The sequence below is a fragment of the Centruroides vittatus genome, unplaced genomic scaffold (assembly GCF_030686945.1).
Source record: "Centruroides vittatus isolate TY-2023 unplaced genomic scaffold, ASM3068694v2 contig_482, whole genome shotgun sequence".
NCBI classification, from domain to species: Eukaryota; Metazoa; Arthropoda; class Arachnida; order Scorpiones; family Buthidae; genus Centruroides; species Centruroides vittatus.
In genome coordinates this window covers 144,138-161,502 of record NW_027122272.1, presented here as the reverse complement: position 1 = coordinate 161,502, position 17,365 = coordinate 144,138, and the positions used below count along the sequence as shown (strand labels likewise).

The window sequence follows — 17,365 nt, the reverse complement described above, 5'->3', positions numbered from 1 at the left end:
AATGGATAGCCAACCGCAGAAAGAATCCTCGTCTATCTTCTTATTCAACCTGATCTTCATTTTATTCTTGATGTCACTTTAATGGATAAAAATTCCAGTACTTTATCTTTTTTCCACTTTTGCTTTCAACGTGTCTTTTCCCTTTTTTATATTAATTGTATTTTGGCAAAAAATTTCAGAAATTTTCTAGTTAGTACAGAAGAACCAACCATAAAGTCTGATTACAAGCATAACCCAAAATGTAAGAAAAATAATGTCAAGAACAATAATTTGAATTTTTGTGATCCATAATAACATTTATAAATAATATATTAATATTTTTAAATTGAAAAAATCACATTTTTCCATGGATAAAGTCCAACTTCTGTTTTACATACTTATTGAATTTATATATAAATAATTCAAATTCCTATATTTCAATTTATTTATACACCTTATAAAACATCAAAAGTTATACAAAAATAAAAACAGAGAGTATGAGAAAGTAATTAAAAGAGACAGTTAATTTATTTAAAATTTATGGAAATTATGACGTATATTTAAAATTGAATATTTGAATTTGTTAATTAACAAGAGGACAATCAAGAAGTAATGTTATCTTTGACTGAAAACTGTTAAATGCCACTAGTAAATTCGAAATTAAGAAATGATGGCGTTTGGTATGACGTTTACTAATTAGTGCAATAACACATTCATGAAAATTGTTGATCTGTTAAGAATGAAATTGGATCGAACTAATCATTTCAATTTTGCTTTTTCAATTGGAAAGTTAATTATTTATCAGGATGGTCTAATATAAAGGGCAAAAATGACAACCAGCATCATTTTTAATTACATTAAGACTTTAATTTTTATTGTTGAACTATTAGACAGCTGTTTACTGCTGTTATAAAATAGTTTCATCAATTAAAAATTAAAACTTTACAGAATTAATTACTTAATATTGAAGAATGCGGTAAATAATATTTTAAGTTATTAGTGGCTTAGATTATATAAAAAAATGTTTATATAAATGAAAAATGTCAAATAAAAATTAGTGTAAAAAACAATGAAAAATTTTAAATACAAAAGTCTTCACTTGCAGTTCTATAATTTTGAAAATTTATGCATATAATAATAATTGTATTTATTTATTTAATGATTAATAGAATTCATGATCTATTTTAAACATTTCTAATCTTGCAGTGTACTGCAATATAGAAGGATCGTGTTCCAACTACCATGCTTCTTTTCATTGCTAGCGCTGCATGCAACAAAAATGCACTTTTTGGATCATCAAAAATATTTTCTATATCGTGCTAGATTTTTTTTCTATTTACAATAAAGCGGTTTCTTTCATTTTTTTTTAAACTTTTGACAGATCGTTTTTCTTATTTTTGCTTATATCCGTGTACCTTTTTACTATTTTTGTACCATTAACTACTGAACAAAATGTAAATGTAAAATGCAAATAAGCTACGTATTAATCTGATAATTTATTTTGAAAGCTTTCCAAGTTCGTTTCAAAGACTTTTTCCTTTGACATTTACTACTCACTTAATAATTGAAATAGCTTTTTTTAATATTCTAATACAACATTTAGCATGAAACAGCCTAAAAATGTCCATGGAAAAGTTCATTTTATATCATTATTAGAAATATTTCTACAAGTCATCTGTGTTTATTCGTAATAGATAACAAATGTTAAAAATTTAGTTTTCGTTTGTAATATAATTTCTTCTAGATTTAAACAAAAAAAAAACGATCGTAGAAGCGTGTATCCTCTTTTATCAGATGTCATTTTTAATATAAAGAAGCCGATGAAGACGGTTAAGTTCTCGTCAATAAAGCAAAATTTATTCTTATCGAGGATGCCGTTGGCCTTTTATCCTTCAATGTCTATCGATCAACGTCATTGAAGATTATTACATGTCCCGAATATTTATTATTCAGTCTCGTCCGGAGACCAAAGATTTGTTCCGAACCCGAATTGACACGTCTGACTTATTATTATTACAGAAGCCATCTTGGAATCGAGCACACTCCTTATCGAACAATAGTTTGGCATTCTTACGTTAAAAAATGCCAAACACGAATGAAACAGAAAAACAATTTAGTTCTGAATATAAAACACACGAGAATAAAGAAGTAGAAGGAAAAAGAATCAATTGTTATTTTATTTTTTTTTTTTAAACGTTCTTTCAAAAAAAGTTATTCATTTAAAATTTTAGAAAAATCCCACAACCCCGAGAAAATTATTTAGCAAGTCTAACACTTTCTCTTAAATTTTAATTGTAATGAATTATTAGCTATTCATTAAATGATTTAAAATAAAATTTTATATGTTGAAATCTTTACAATGCTAATACTATTCTAAGTAATATTCAAACGTAATGAGTACGAAAAGTTCTGGACCATGGTCGAGCGGATAAAACCACTGATCACTGGTAGATCGTGTGGTTCGCGCCTCACTAACGGGGCCCACATGAATTTTTTCTGGGTTTATTTGTGTATGTAACACCTTAAATATGGATAGTTTCCTATAAAATGTTATCCCTCAGATTTCCCAAGTTGCCTTAAACCACCAATCCATGAAAATCTTTGCAAATTTGATGTTTAACTAACGTTAAGTTTAAAGAATTATCTTTTAAATTAGGATTATATAATTTTTACTTTCAGTTTATTTTTGAATTTTTGCATCATGCCCATTTAATTTAATTAAGAAATGGACTAAAATATCATTTTACATCATATAATCTTCGTACCAATCATTCGACATTAATTGAAATTATAAATTATTTTCATATGTTATTGCTATAAACATAATAAAAAAAAAATTCCAACACCTGTTTTGTTATTTCAATAATGTAATCTTTTTATTCTATGTAGGTAAGAGGATCAAAGTAGCTTGAAAAGATATCAAATGACACATCCGCAACAATACCAAAATTAAATTCCAGAATTCAATTTGAACTAGAAAATGTGAACTTTAAAAGGGAACTCAGAGCATTCCCTTCTTTTCATGTTTTTGTTCTTACGAATCAAATAAGGTTTTCGTCAACTGAACATGTTTAAAACTTCTGAGAAGTGAAAAATGGCTGCTTTTACAATAATGTTATCTTACTTTGATCCTTCCGAAGATGGATCCGGTATATTTTATATTTTCTTCTAACGCAATACAATACGATAAATTCTCTCAGCAGTCAGTAGAGCAGGTTATGAAATATGACTGAATCAATAAAAAATAAGTATGTTGAGTCAAATAATTATTATCATAAGCTTTAAAACAGAAATCCTCACTAATTGAAAAGTAGAAGGTTTGTAGAATGTGAGGAATAGGTTCGTAAACAGTAAGAAAATATTTTATCTTTATTTAACTACGACGATAACGATATCTGAAATAAATTTTTATCGTCTTTTTAAACTCTTTGCGCCTCATTATTTTGAATAGACATAGAAAAAGGGCCATTTAGAGGTGACTCTTTCCATGCCCATTGTGAGGTCGACCAGGCTCAATGGATGCGGCCGGGTGATGAGGAATGGAGCCCAACATATCCAGGACAGATCACTCCCGAAAAATTCTTGGTAGTTTTCGACCGCCGGGATTCGATTCCGGGTCCTCCAGAACAAATTTTTTATCATTTCAATATAAATCTTTAAAAATTTTATGCTGCATATTGTCATAAACTGTGATTTGGATCACCTATTTTGTACCAACAAAACTGATAGAATCGTCAGTAAACATTTGTTGTGCATCATTTATCACGCTGAAGCATTGTCCTTCTTTCCTCCTTATCTCAGACCACATGTGGACACATTTCATTATAATGCATAAAACATTTGTCATTCAAAATAAATGACGAGTATTTATCCAAAAATAATACAACCGGCTGACATTTTTGCATGCTCTCCCCATTTTACATATTTATGAAAAAATATAAAAAAAATCCTTTCGGTATATTTATAGATATTTCGAAACCAGTTAAATATATAAAAATAAGATTTGAATGATTTAAATTTTTAAAATATATAGCTAAAATTTTGTTCGGGGATAATAAAAATTACATTTGTAGACTTATTATTATTATTATTATTAATCCAATCCATTTTGTATTTATATAATTAAAATAAACTTTTCTGAATAAATTTTTAAGTAGTTATTACTCTCTGGTAATTAATTAAATTGATTTGCTGCATAATTTAATTTTTATACAATATTTTAAAATTAAAAATTCTACAATTATCATAGTTCTCATTACTGTGTATAATCGATTTGACTTGCTTTAATTATTGACTTGGCTCTTATTATTATTATAATATATATATATTTTTTAATTTTTGACTCTCCGCCCTGTGAGCAATAAAAGGGGCCTTTTAATCTTTCATCATACTTAAGGAAGACTTTTTAATCGTGGGGGGCGAGGCCCGACATACCCGGAGAATCCCTGGTCCCTCAGAGAGGAAGACCGACCGTCTGCTTACCTATTATTCATTTGTTCATCAAATAATAATGCTTGTTTTACAATTTAATCTAAGAATTTTTATATTAGAAATTATTTAGTAATTTATAATTATTAACTAACTTATTAACTTACTAACTTATTAACTAAATATTTAGAATATATTTAGTAATTACAAAATTTAAAATTTTCTTCTATAATTATTTTTATTTTTAATTTTAACAGATTTCTAAAGAATGGGAATTAATTTTGATGAAAGTAATTTGTAGAAAAATTATTTTTTTTAAATATTTATTAATTTTTACTTGTATTTTTGGAATCCATTTTCAGTTACTTTTTGTTTCTTTTATGAATCTTTATGAAATTCTTAAAATATCTTAAGCTTTTATGACGTTCACTATGAAAAAAAAAAATATATATATATATATATATATACTCGAAACCGTAACTACTAACAGCAATATTTTTCAGAATATTTTCAGTCAAGAGTTACTGGGAAGTAAGAAGACTGTAAAATTTATACCTGTAATTATTTTCAAGATAAAAGTATACAGTAAACAACCTCGTTTAATAAATAAATCTTAGCTGCTTCCACCACAAAAGAAGAAAGAAAAAGAAAAAAATAAAAAAGGGTTGAAAAATATCAGCGAAAAACAGATTGTTTTGAAATATGAGGATATTTCTTATTTATTAGAAAAGTATTTTCTAGTAGAATAAAAAAAAAATATATTTTTTCTAATTTTTATTTATTTATTTTTTATGAGAATTTCTCATTAAAGTATGTAGAAAAAATAATGAAAAACTACCTTCTTTCGGTCGCAATAATGTTTGAAATTGAAAGAAGCTATTGGAGTGTAAGAATTGCTTCGTTGACCGCTCTTTAACCTGCTTTGATCCAATAAAACGACTATTCGTCGATGAGGAAACTGTTCACGATTTCGGATTTTCATTTAATGTCATTCCGTTTAGTATCGTCGGACAACACCAGGTGGAGTTAATGTCAGCGAATGAAGTCGCCATCTTTCTGTGTTGTTCATTTCCTTTCTTTTCCAAAGTCGTTCTCGACAAATAATGAGTTAGCACAGAATCAAATTACTTTATTTCTCTTCCAATCTCTTACAAAACTTTTATTTGAATTTTATTGATTGCTCCAACATTTTATCAACAATAAGAAATTTTAATGGTTTTCGATCAAAAATTGTTTTCAAAATAATTTACTTTATTTAAGATCAGATTCGATCAAATTAAAAGCTTAATTTTTTCTTTTTGTTTATTGCAATTTAAGTCTGACTGTAATCGTATTTCTCAAAATTACAGAATTACTTTTATAGAAGCGAAAGTTCTCTTTAAAATAAATCATTTTTGCACACTAGACTAATAAGATTACTAAATATAATTTACCATATTTAGTAAATATTATGCATTATAATAATAATTAACAGCAATATTAATTAGTAGCTATTTTAGATTGTAGTAAAGTACCTATTTTATATTTCTGCAAAATAAATTTGATACTAGTATTACAGCCAAGTCAGTTGAAGTCGATAAAAGTAAGATGACACTTGTGTCTTCCATCAGTAATTGGATAGTTTAACTTGTATCCTTATAATTTACACTAGAATCTTGTTAAATCTTAGACTTTTTCGCGTACTGTCCGAAAATAAAATATAAATAAATCTTCTAATTTAAAATATTTTGCATTCAAATAAAATTTTACGGCTTTAATTAATTCATAAATACGATAGGATTGTTGGAATAAGCACTAATGGATTAAGACCATCAAAGCCCCTAGGCACAGAAAATTGGGGACTCTTCTACATAACTTTAACGACATCATAAATTAATAACGTCTTCTTGTAGCTATAGGATTATTTATAGATTATGATATAAAGTTGCAACAGTAAAATTTCTTTATTTTTTTTCCAGTTTTAAGGTCCCCGAAACCTGGGACCTTAGGCATGTGCCTCACGGGCCTAGTGAGCAATTTGATATTGAGAATAAAATAATGTAACGCATAAGTGTTCATAAGACAGAACACTTATAGCACTTATAAGCTTAACACTTATAAGCTCACCAGAATGAGGGCCAGTTTCCCATTGAAAATCGAAACGATTTTCAATGGGAAACTGGCCCTCATTCTGGTGTTAGACACGTGAAGAAAACCCGGAAAATTCCACGTGGTCAACCCGTTAGTCAGGCGCGACCAATTGATTACCAGAGGTCAGTGATTTTATCCATTCGTCTACTGATGGGCAATTAATAAGTAGACAAGTAAAACTAATCATATATTTCTGCCAGAAATTATTTTTGACTAGCTAATGTAAAATCCACATATATAATTTTAATATTTGTCTCCTCTAAATAAATAGAATCTTATTAAAAATTTATTTATATGTTTTGAAACTAGTAATGAGATGATCTTTAATAATTTAATCGTCAAATTTTGAAAATAACAAACTTTCAAAATAAACTAGGAACAACAAATAAGAATATTCTATATAAAAATGTTTGATGGAATTTTCCTTTGTTTTAATTCTCTGAATAATGAAACAAGTCAATAGAAGTGAATAAAAGATAAATAAATAATATTAATATATATTATTCACTACGTCTAGATTGAAATAAAATATTTCTAATAAATAATAATAATAATACATTCTTATTATTAGGAAAACAAATATAAATTGATTGGTTAATTAATTAATTAATACAAGTCACCAGCACATTAAAATTACGGGTTGACCAGCATAGATGAGAGACGATGCACTGACATACGAGCCGCATATGGCATCGTTCTTCATCCATGATGTCCATGATATATTTTAAGGATCTGAACCGGGATTCGAACCCAGACACCTACAAAAAACTTTGGAATTATGTTTAGAAATTGAGATGTGCTATATGAAATGACGTAGATAAAAAAGTAAAAATTGTCTATTTGAAAATTTTTATATAAAACTTTGGTAAAAAAAATTATAATTAAATTAAAATCTGAAATATAAAAAGGACATATAAATAAACTTTTAGAACGCAACATAAATAATATTTTCAAAAATTAAATTACTGCATTGAAAAATGCTATATATTTATAATGATTACATGATAATTCAAACTATATTTTTATAGACTCAGATATTAAATTTTTAAAAATTTATTAACAGGATACAAGAAATTATTCTGTGATCATAAGAAATCCGGATTGGAATCCAGTCCAATTCTTTATACTTTTTGCAGTTCAGACCCTTAATTCTAATTTATTCATTTAATTATTATTAATGCTGGATGGTCCCATTTATAAACAGGATTTTCTTAAAATCGAAAAAGTTGAAATTTATAACAGACCGAATAAATAATAATAATAATAATAATAAATATTTATTAGTCATTATAGGCCATAGCCTGTTATTACAAGGAGTTATTACATAGAATATATATTAATCATACCCATAATAATAACATTTGGTATTATCTGCTCATATTATTACATACATTGATTGGATCAATTCGAATACTTTAACCCTTAAAAGGATTGTTTACAAAAGGTTTTTGTATAATTATATAATTTGTAAATCATAACAGTAAATGCATCTTGAAGAAAACGATACATTTGATTTTCTTCTGTAATAAAGTTTAATTGATTTAAATCCGTTTTATCTCTTAGTTCATAACCTTTACACTCGCAAAACACGTGATACTTAGTGAATAATTCTTGACATCTTGGACAGATACTTTTTGATATTTCGTAGATTCTATTATTAACTATAAGCATATTGCTATTTAATATCAGTTGAATGAAAAACTTCTTGACTGTAAACGACATATTGGATAACATATAGTTATTATTGGAGGGGTAGTTTAGCAATATTTTATACCATTTTGGTTCTCTTCTCCTATGTATTTCTTCAATATCTTGAGCTAATGTAATTTCCAATGCATTTTGTATTAGTTGCTTCCTTATAAAATCACTGATTTCTGAATTTTCTAATAATGGAGCTATAGAAACTCCGTATTCATTGACTATGTTCTTCATTTGACTCATCCAGGTACTTTTTGGGGTTTTTGACACATTTTTTAAACAGTAAATATAATAATTTCGTTGATAGGTTGCCATTGCCTTTGATCTTATATAGAAAATTAATAAATCTTTTGACAAAGAAAGGAGCTAATCTAAATCTATTGAGTTCAATTCTTAGAGCATAACCAGCAATACTGTAGTCCGAAGTAAACATTTTTCGTATAAATTTATTTTGAATTGATTCAAATTTCTTATAATTTGTTAGACTCCAAATTGGTGAGGCATAAGATATCGCATTAAAAATTATAGAGGTAAACAATCTAAAATGATTGAATATATTTTTTAGCTTAATGTGAGTACAAAGTTTCACAGACCGAATAAAAAGAGACTTCCGAAAACATAAGAGCTATATTTTAAATAACATGCATTGCATTATTCTTTCATTGTAAGCATAAATTAACTTTATTATTTACAAAAACTCAAGAAAATATCATAATTAATAAATTCACTGAAAATATATTGATGTTGAGAGTTTTTTAGAAAAAGTACTGATGAAAAACCAAAGAATAATGAACCGATATGTTAATTCGGTTTGTAATATTTCAACAAATATGTATTCATATATATTTCTTTCTTATATGAAATACATATTCAATATATATTTGTTGAAATACTACAAACCACATTTACATACATGAATATATATTTGTTTTTAAGAATAAAAAGTACTAGAAAGGACTAAGAATACGGTCTGAATAGAAACAACTGTATCGAGATCCAAGCACCTAGAAGTAAATAGAATCGAACAACATATAAAATCTGATATTAAATTAATACGCTTTTTTTGTTCGAAAAATATTTCAACTGAGTTTTTAAAAGTATTTTCTTACAGTTGCTTTTGTTTAAAGAATACAGAATATATTGTTTAGACATGAAATCAAGCGCATTAAAGCGAACTCTATCCTCCGGCATTAACTTTCGCCTGCATCGTTGTTTGCCATTACCTGATATTGGAGACATGTTTTCATTTACCTTACAGCAATATTTCAATAAAGACGTATATGTCGAGCTATTAAAGTATATTCATTAGGTAAATGCTTGCATATACGATAGAGTCTTGATTATCTAGTTATGCTAACGAAAATGTGTTGAATTATTTATCATTCTTCACGTCAATTCTTTCATTCTTCTGTTTTACTGCAGGTTTAATAATGTTATGACAATGTAAATTGTTAATAAAAATAATTAAACTTTAGACAATTCTCTTCTTTATCATTATATAAAATATATTTTAAGAAAAAATCAAATTTAATCCGAGACTAACTCCTATTTTATCACATTTTATTAAGCTCTTCATTAAGGTGTTATGTTTATACAAATTACAACAAGAAAATATTTAGAAAATGCATTGTAAAGTTTTAAAACTTAAGAATAAATTATTAGAAATGGAATTATCTAAGAGCAATAACATTTAATATAGAATATTTCTTACAAACATTATATGTACTTTGTTACTTTTAGTGGGAATTTGTTATTTTGTAGATCAGGTGTTTATAAATTCTTCATTTTATATAATTTTAAAATTATTCAAAAATTTATTTTAAAAATTATTATGAAATTATTATTTTAATATACTGCATATGTAATGATAATATATCGATACACACAAAAACAAAGTAATTGCATTAAATAGTCAACAAAGCACCAGCATAAATAGCTAAAATTCGATAATTGAATCATTAAATTAAAAATGAATTAATTTTATAATTATATCATTATCTAAAGAGCATATTATATCTAGAATTCTATTCATAGTCATATAAATATACAGAATAGGTTTATATAAATAAACTTATTATCATTAAAAATAAAAATAAGAATTCTGGACGAATGATAAATAAAGAAATTTTGTATGACGGTAAAGAATATATAGATATTTTTCTTCCGAAAGATGAAAAGTTTCAGTATATTTGCAAATTTTATACATACGTAATGAAACGTCTAGTTTACTTTCTGCGAAAGAGGCATCAATTTCTTTTTATGCATATTTTTCAATAGATTTTGCTTCGGATATTAAAATTCTATACTTAAATAACATTAAATGCTTATTTAATGAAAATTTACTTGTAAACTTTAAAAAATTAATGCAAATTTAAATTAGCAAGTTTATATTATTGAAAATTATATTTGACAATTTATTGTTGCTTTTAATATTCAATTTTTATTACTCAAAAACATGTTTACATTCTCTGAATATTCGGCGACCCACCAGTAGCCAAGTGGTAACCAGTAACCATCAAAACAACCGAATAATAGTAGCTGGTCGTGGGTTCGAACCTGAGCTTAATAGAGTGGTCTCGTGGAGTTTTCCGGATTTTCTTCACGTGTCTAAAACGTAAAGTTCCCCCATAGAAAGTCTTTCAGAGAGGCATCCTCTTTAACAGATCGTTCATGTTTTACACTGCCTTCTTCATCAGCCCAATGCAATCCAATATTTAAAAATGAATATCCGAGCATAAAATATCCAAAAGATAATGTTTACAAGTTCTAGTGAAAATGTGACAGAACGTGACTTTGATGTTTCGATTATATCACAGTGAGTGATTTTAAATCCATACAAATAACTTTCGTGACACTTCTTTCCAAGTCAAAATGGAAAGTATGATTTTGAGCAAATCTTCCATTTTAATTTAAAAAAATCAATATTCAATAAACTTATACAAATATATTACGTAAAATTTCTATGTAAACATCTTTTCTTATATAAGTATCAATTTGTGCATTTTGCCAAACAATTTATTTTCTAAGATACATTTTTATAATAATAATAATAATAATAAAATTTAATTATTTCCAATAAAATAATTTTAATTTAATTTTTTTAAAAGTTAACGACAAAACTACGTTTAATCGGATTAAGATGGATTTATTTCAAAACCGGGAGAATATCTTTCATTAAAAACAGCAACATAAAATCTTACCTGTAATTTAAGCAAATAAATAACTTAATTATTATAAGGTAGGATTAAATGTGATAATTGAGATTATAATATTTTACTGCAATCTTAAATTTCCACAATATACATTTTTAATATTAACTGCTTTCTGAAAAATTCTAAAATAAGCTGATTCACCCCTCAAATGGACTCGTCTTGATATATTTTCTCAATGATATTTACTTATTACTGTAGTAACAGATAAGTTATAGGAAAAGTCTTCGGGGATTGGCTACGCAATACTAAAAAATGCGATGCAAATAACCTTGTTTATCCATATGATTCCTGTGTAAAATCTCCAATATTTTCTAGCTCGATATGTTTATATATAAACTGTTCTATTGGTGTTACAAAACTGTAGTCAAGATGAAAAATAAATAAATAAATAAAATAATAATAATAATAAAATACGTGCTGTACAGTATATAAACTCAGATCCATTGTCAATAATTTTTAAATGCATTTTCTAAACCAAAATTAAATTTCTACTTAAAAATATCTTACTCACGTTATATAAACTTTTTATAGTTCTTTTGAGGATATTTTTATAAAAATTCTTTACTAAACGTAAGCAATGGTTATTTTGAGTTTATACGGATTGGAAACGAAAGAACAAAAGGGAAATTTTGTCAATTTTTTCAAGGTTAAAATGATAAAAACTTACGAATGAATAAAGCATTAACTATTACTTATAAATAAATATGTATATATGATTTCTATTTTAATTTACATTGTTCAATTTTTAAATATTAAAATCATATTTAGTGCTTTTTTAAAGTAGTTTTACTTTAAAAAAGCACTATTTACTAACAAATTACTAAATTACTAAATAGTAATTTAGTAATTTGTTAGTAAAACTAATACTAATTTGTACAAATATTTATACAAATACAGTACAACCTGTGTACGCGGTACTGAAATTTTTTCCCTGTTTTATTCAGGTTCTGTCTTAGACAGGTTTTACTGTATTAACATATCGTATTTTTATACGTATTTTGTATATATCGTATTATTTACCAGCATAAAAAGACTGTAAATTTGATTCCCTTCTTTCATCTAATTGAATCGGTATATGTTGGCATTGGAGTAGTTGGCAAAAAGAGTTTCTTATCTTGTTTCGCCTAAAATAGCTAGTAATTGCTAACATTTCCTCGTGATTGCAAGCTTATAGACCTGCTGGATCTTTTATTCTTCTTACTTTTTTAATTTTAGACCGAATAGATAAAGACTTCCTCAAGGCCATTTGCTTATAAAAATAGAATAAAAAAAAAAGTAATATTTTGCAGTGAAAGTCATCAAACGGGTGTGGATATTTTTTGAAAGAACAACGGCATATTAAAGAAAAACTCAAAAAATTGAAGGCAATCTATATTATATAGAGCAAATGGTGATTCGAGACATTGTAAGGACAGACAGATGATGCAATTCACATCGATTTTTGACTCGAATTTGATAGATTGACCACTGCTAAAATTTTTTTAGTTTGTTTTTAACATACTTCAGCAGTATACTGGCAGGCAATATATTCTGATTACACTTAGTAATAATAAAATTATCAGTTTTACAAATTAGCAACAACTTGCTATCAATAGATTTTAACTAACTTTATGCATACTAAATCTACACTATTTCATTCTGGACTTATTTAAATTCTCAAGGAAAACATTCTATATTAACTGTAATTTAAAAAAAAACTTTTTTTAAATCATAACAAATATTGATTTATTCTAAAAAGTGGATTTTGCACTTTAGATTTTTATCGAAATTCAAATATGCTAGAAGAAACTGTGAATTGTCTTGAATTTTCAATACTTCAAAGAGACTATATAATCGATTTTAGCTTGTATTCACTTTAGTCTTTTATATCTTCTAGTTTTAGGAGATTCGAAAATCCTATTAAGAAAAATTAGACTCAACAAGTTATGCAATTAACTAAATTTCATTAGAATTATAAGTAAGTATTACCTATATAAAAGACTTATTAATAATTTAAACACTCTACAGCGCCCTTGTAATGATAGGTTGCGTAACCGCATACGATAAAGCGACGATGCATATCAGTTTGTTTTACTAATTAATTCAGCGAAGTCTAACGAGTAAAATAAACTTTACAGATTTACTTGTATACCAAGATAATAATTAAGTTTAAAATATCCAATTTACACTGAATGATATTTACACGTAGGCTAAATCTTTATAATTATAGTTTATGACGGTAAACATTAATTGTTTTCGTTTGTACATTTAATCAACTTGTTTTTTTTTCTTCTATTGTTTTCAGTAAATATGAATCACATAAAAATGTTACGTGAACATTTATCGATTTTTATTGATATGTGCGTGCGTATGTTATACAACTAAAATAGCCTTTATAGCAGTTATGAAGAGCGTCATGGAAATGAAAGAGTTATCTTAGGGAACGAAAAATTGATTTTGAAACAGGTTTAATTTATACCGATTTATGTATGATAGTTTTAATGAAATTTGTTACAGGAAACAGCCCACCTGTGGACGAATAGATAAAACCACTGAACACTAGTCGTGGGTTCGCGCCTCGCCAACGGGCTGGCCACATGGAGTTTTCCTAGTTTTCACATGTCTAACACCTAATAAAGGACTAGTTTACCATAGAAAGACCTTTCGGGAGACATTCTTTTGGCAGATCACCCATGTGTTGCGTTGCCATATCCCATTAATCCAATCCATTACAGAAGACATAATTTAAAGGTTTCATTTGTTTAAAAAACATTCATAATCTTTGGTTAAATAGAAAAAAAAATTAAACATATACATCAATGTTATTATAAAAGGTTTTAGTCATAATTTTTCGGGATAAAAAGAGGGGAACATATTAATGAAAACTTGGTTATTTTATATAACAATGGATGAAATATTTGAATAAAATTATGGAAACGAAAAGACGTTATAGACCTACTGCAGAATAAAAACAGTATATTGTTAAAAAATAGGAATTTAAAAGATTCATTGATGCATAAAAATTAATATTTTTTATTCAAACTGAAGTTTTATTATCCATTAATCTGTAGCTTTATCTATATATATAATTGAGACGAGTTGATAATAATAATAATCAGCGCAGAGCCCAAACGGTTAGGAGTTGAAAGTTGAAATTTGGTACACAGTTAGGGTACGTCACGAGAACGCACACTAAGAAGGGATTTTTCGAAATTCCTCCCCACGGGAACAGGAATAAGGCTTAACACTTCCATCAACAATGGAAGTGTTAAGTAACAATGGAATTGTCAACAATAAAAGTGTTACGTAACAATAGAATTGTTAAGAGAAAGCGACGTGCAAGACGCAAATGCAGTTTTTTCGTTTTTGCGGGAAATCGAACATATTTTTAGACCCATCTAAAAATTCTCTAATTAGTCTGGAAACAGAGGATCCCAATTCTTGCATTCTGTGAAAACGGAAATCCAGGTCGGTTGAGCAATCCCAGTGTTAGGTTGACTATAATGTAATAATCTTAATCTCCACTATCGTTAATTTTGCCCGAGTAACGCCTGGCCCACCCGCTAGTTTTTTTCATATTCTAATTGTTGAATATGTATGCTCGATTAAATTATGTTGAAACAAATTCTGAATTTTAAATTCGAAATGATTTTAAATTTTATAATTATTAATTATTTTATAATTAAACTTTGATTCTCGATTACTGTCTCTTTGCGGCATTCATTTCTATAACATTCAATGAACGATTATAGGAATAAATGTTAAAAATAAAAATCAATACCAATATATTTTAAAAGTAACTTTCTGGTTTTTATACTTGCTAATAAATTATTAAAATATGAATATATGAATTTCTCCATAAATTATTCAGTAATGACTTTTAAGAAACTGCATAAAAATCACATTGTTTCTAAGGATTAATTCAGACGACCGGATGTTCAACCAGGTTAAGATGTCAGCCTACTGCTTTAAGAACCCGGAATCGAAGTCGGGTGAGCAATCCCAGGAATTTTCATGGGCCATCTGTTCCTGATACGTCCTCGCCACCCGGCTGCCCCATTGTGGACCTGGCTACACCCACGATAAGTGTAGAAAAAGATCCTCTTAGTGCACACAGGGAAGAAAGAGAGAGAGGGGGGAAAAGACATTAATTCGATGTTTTTCTCTCTTCAAAGTAAATCTTTTTGTATAAAATTTAAAGGTAATTTGAAAAGGAAAATCAGTTTGCTTTTATACGGAATATAAATGAATTTGTTATAAAGATCTTCTATACATCAATTGCTTTAAATTGTATGGGCTTATTCTATATAAATTCTTTTCGAGTTTTAAAGCCAGAATTCAATTTATTTCAGATTTCATTTTATACTTTTTCTTTAAATAAGCTTTAAATAAAATAGTAACGAATTTTTGTTTTGTAAACTACTTTTGTATACAATAATCCAGAAATAAATTTTATTCAGATAAAATTATGTTAATTCAACGTATTCAAAATGTTGGAGATTTACTACTATTAACAGTTATTAGAGTCGTTGCATAAAATAAAATTCAGTGACAAAAACTACCTTCTTTTTTGGTATTTTTAGCTTCAATAGATGTAACTGGGTGCAGTTTCGAGCATTACTCGTAATCGTTAACCTGGAACACAATTAGATCGAAGTGAAGCAGTTCAGATGCAGTAGTGGAACAGTTCTCGCCGCATGCTTCGATCTCCACTTTCTGTCAACACTTTCTGGTTTTTGCCATTCAGACAGAGTTTGGAGGCAACAGATGGTAGATGTCGATGACCTCCATGAATCCTCCAATCAGAATGAAACGGTCGAATTGAAGAAAACAATAACTTGAAGGACAAATATTCGGTCTGTAATGGTTGTATTCTAGAATCGTTCTTACTTTCTTTTTTAAATCTCAACTTGCTTCAACTTTATTGAAATTCTAATACAAATACAGAAATACAAGATAATGATAATATTTCTGCTCAATTTTACAAATATCAATATTTTATAAGAATATTTTCCAACTTTAATTATGCACATATTCTCATGAACAGAAATTAAGCGAATTAGTTTACTTTCCAAACATTTAATATCCATAATATTAAATTGTAAAGATTTTCTTTATTAAAAATAAGATTTAATTCAAACCATATTCTTAAACATTTATATATATATTTTTTTCATACAACTTAAAAATGTTTTCATGTCTAAATTAGAATGCACAGAATGGAACAATTATGCATTGATTTTTCTAGATCTAAAATCTATGAAATATACTTTATAAGTTTTGCTAGATACTGCAATCGATAGTATTTGTAGAAAAAAATTACTTATTTAAAATGCTTAACGAATTAAAGAATCAATAAAATTATGTGCACAAATGAATTACATAACATAATGTTAAACTTCCTGTTTTAATTACGTGAATATCTTCATAAACGTACAATTAACGTTGCTTACAAAATGCATCTAGTAAGTTATAAATAAGAAACAAAACTGCAGCATGAGTTCAAATCGTATTCTTTCATTCTAATTGGCTTATCAGTGGCCGAATGGATAAAGTTACTAAAACACTCGTAAACATAGGTTCGCGCCTCGTCAACAGACTGGCCACGAGTTTTTAGGTTTTTCTTCACGTGTCTTACACCTAAACAGGGCCGAATTTCTCATAGAAAGTCCTCCCGATTTCCCTTTGGCAGATCGCCCAAGTGTTAGGTTACCTTATACCGCCAATCCAATCTAACTAACGTTCTTCCTTAAATAAATACGTTAAAAATTTATATATAATATGTTACATTAATTCTTCAGTAAATCCATAGGAAATTTTCGATTAATAAGTCATTTTCGCATCAGTTTCAGTAGATTTTTCAAAAATTCAAGCGTAATTGTGAGCAGATGATCAATTTATCCATTCAATTCATGCTAATTGTTATAAATTATAATGAT

General features: G+C 27.3%; 1 protein-coding gene across 7 annotated transcripts in view; it reads right to left on the bottom strand.

Moving 5' to 3' along the window:
- The window catches only part of LOC136977913 (uncharacterized), a 105,971-nt gene that overhangs the window by 42,661 nt on the left and 45,945 nt on the right, over positions 1 to 17,365 (bottom strand). The gene's annotated exons all lie outside the window — the stretch shown is intronic.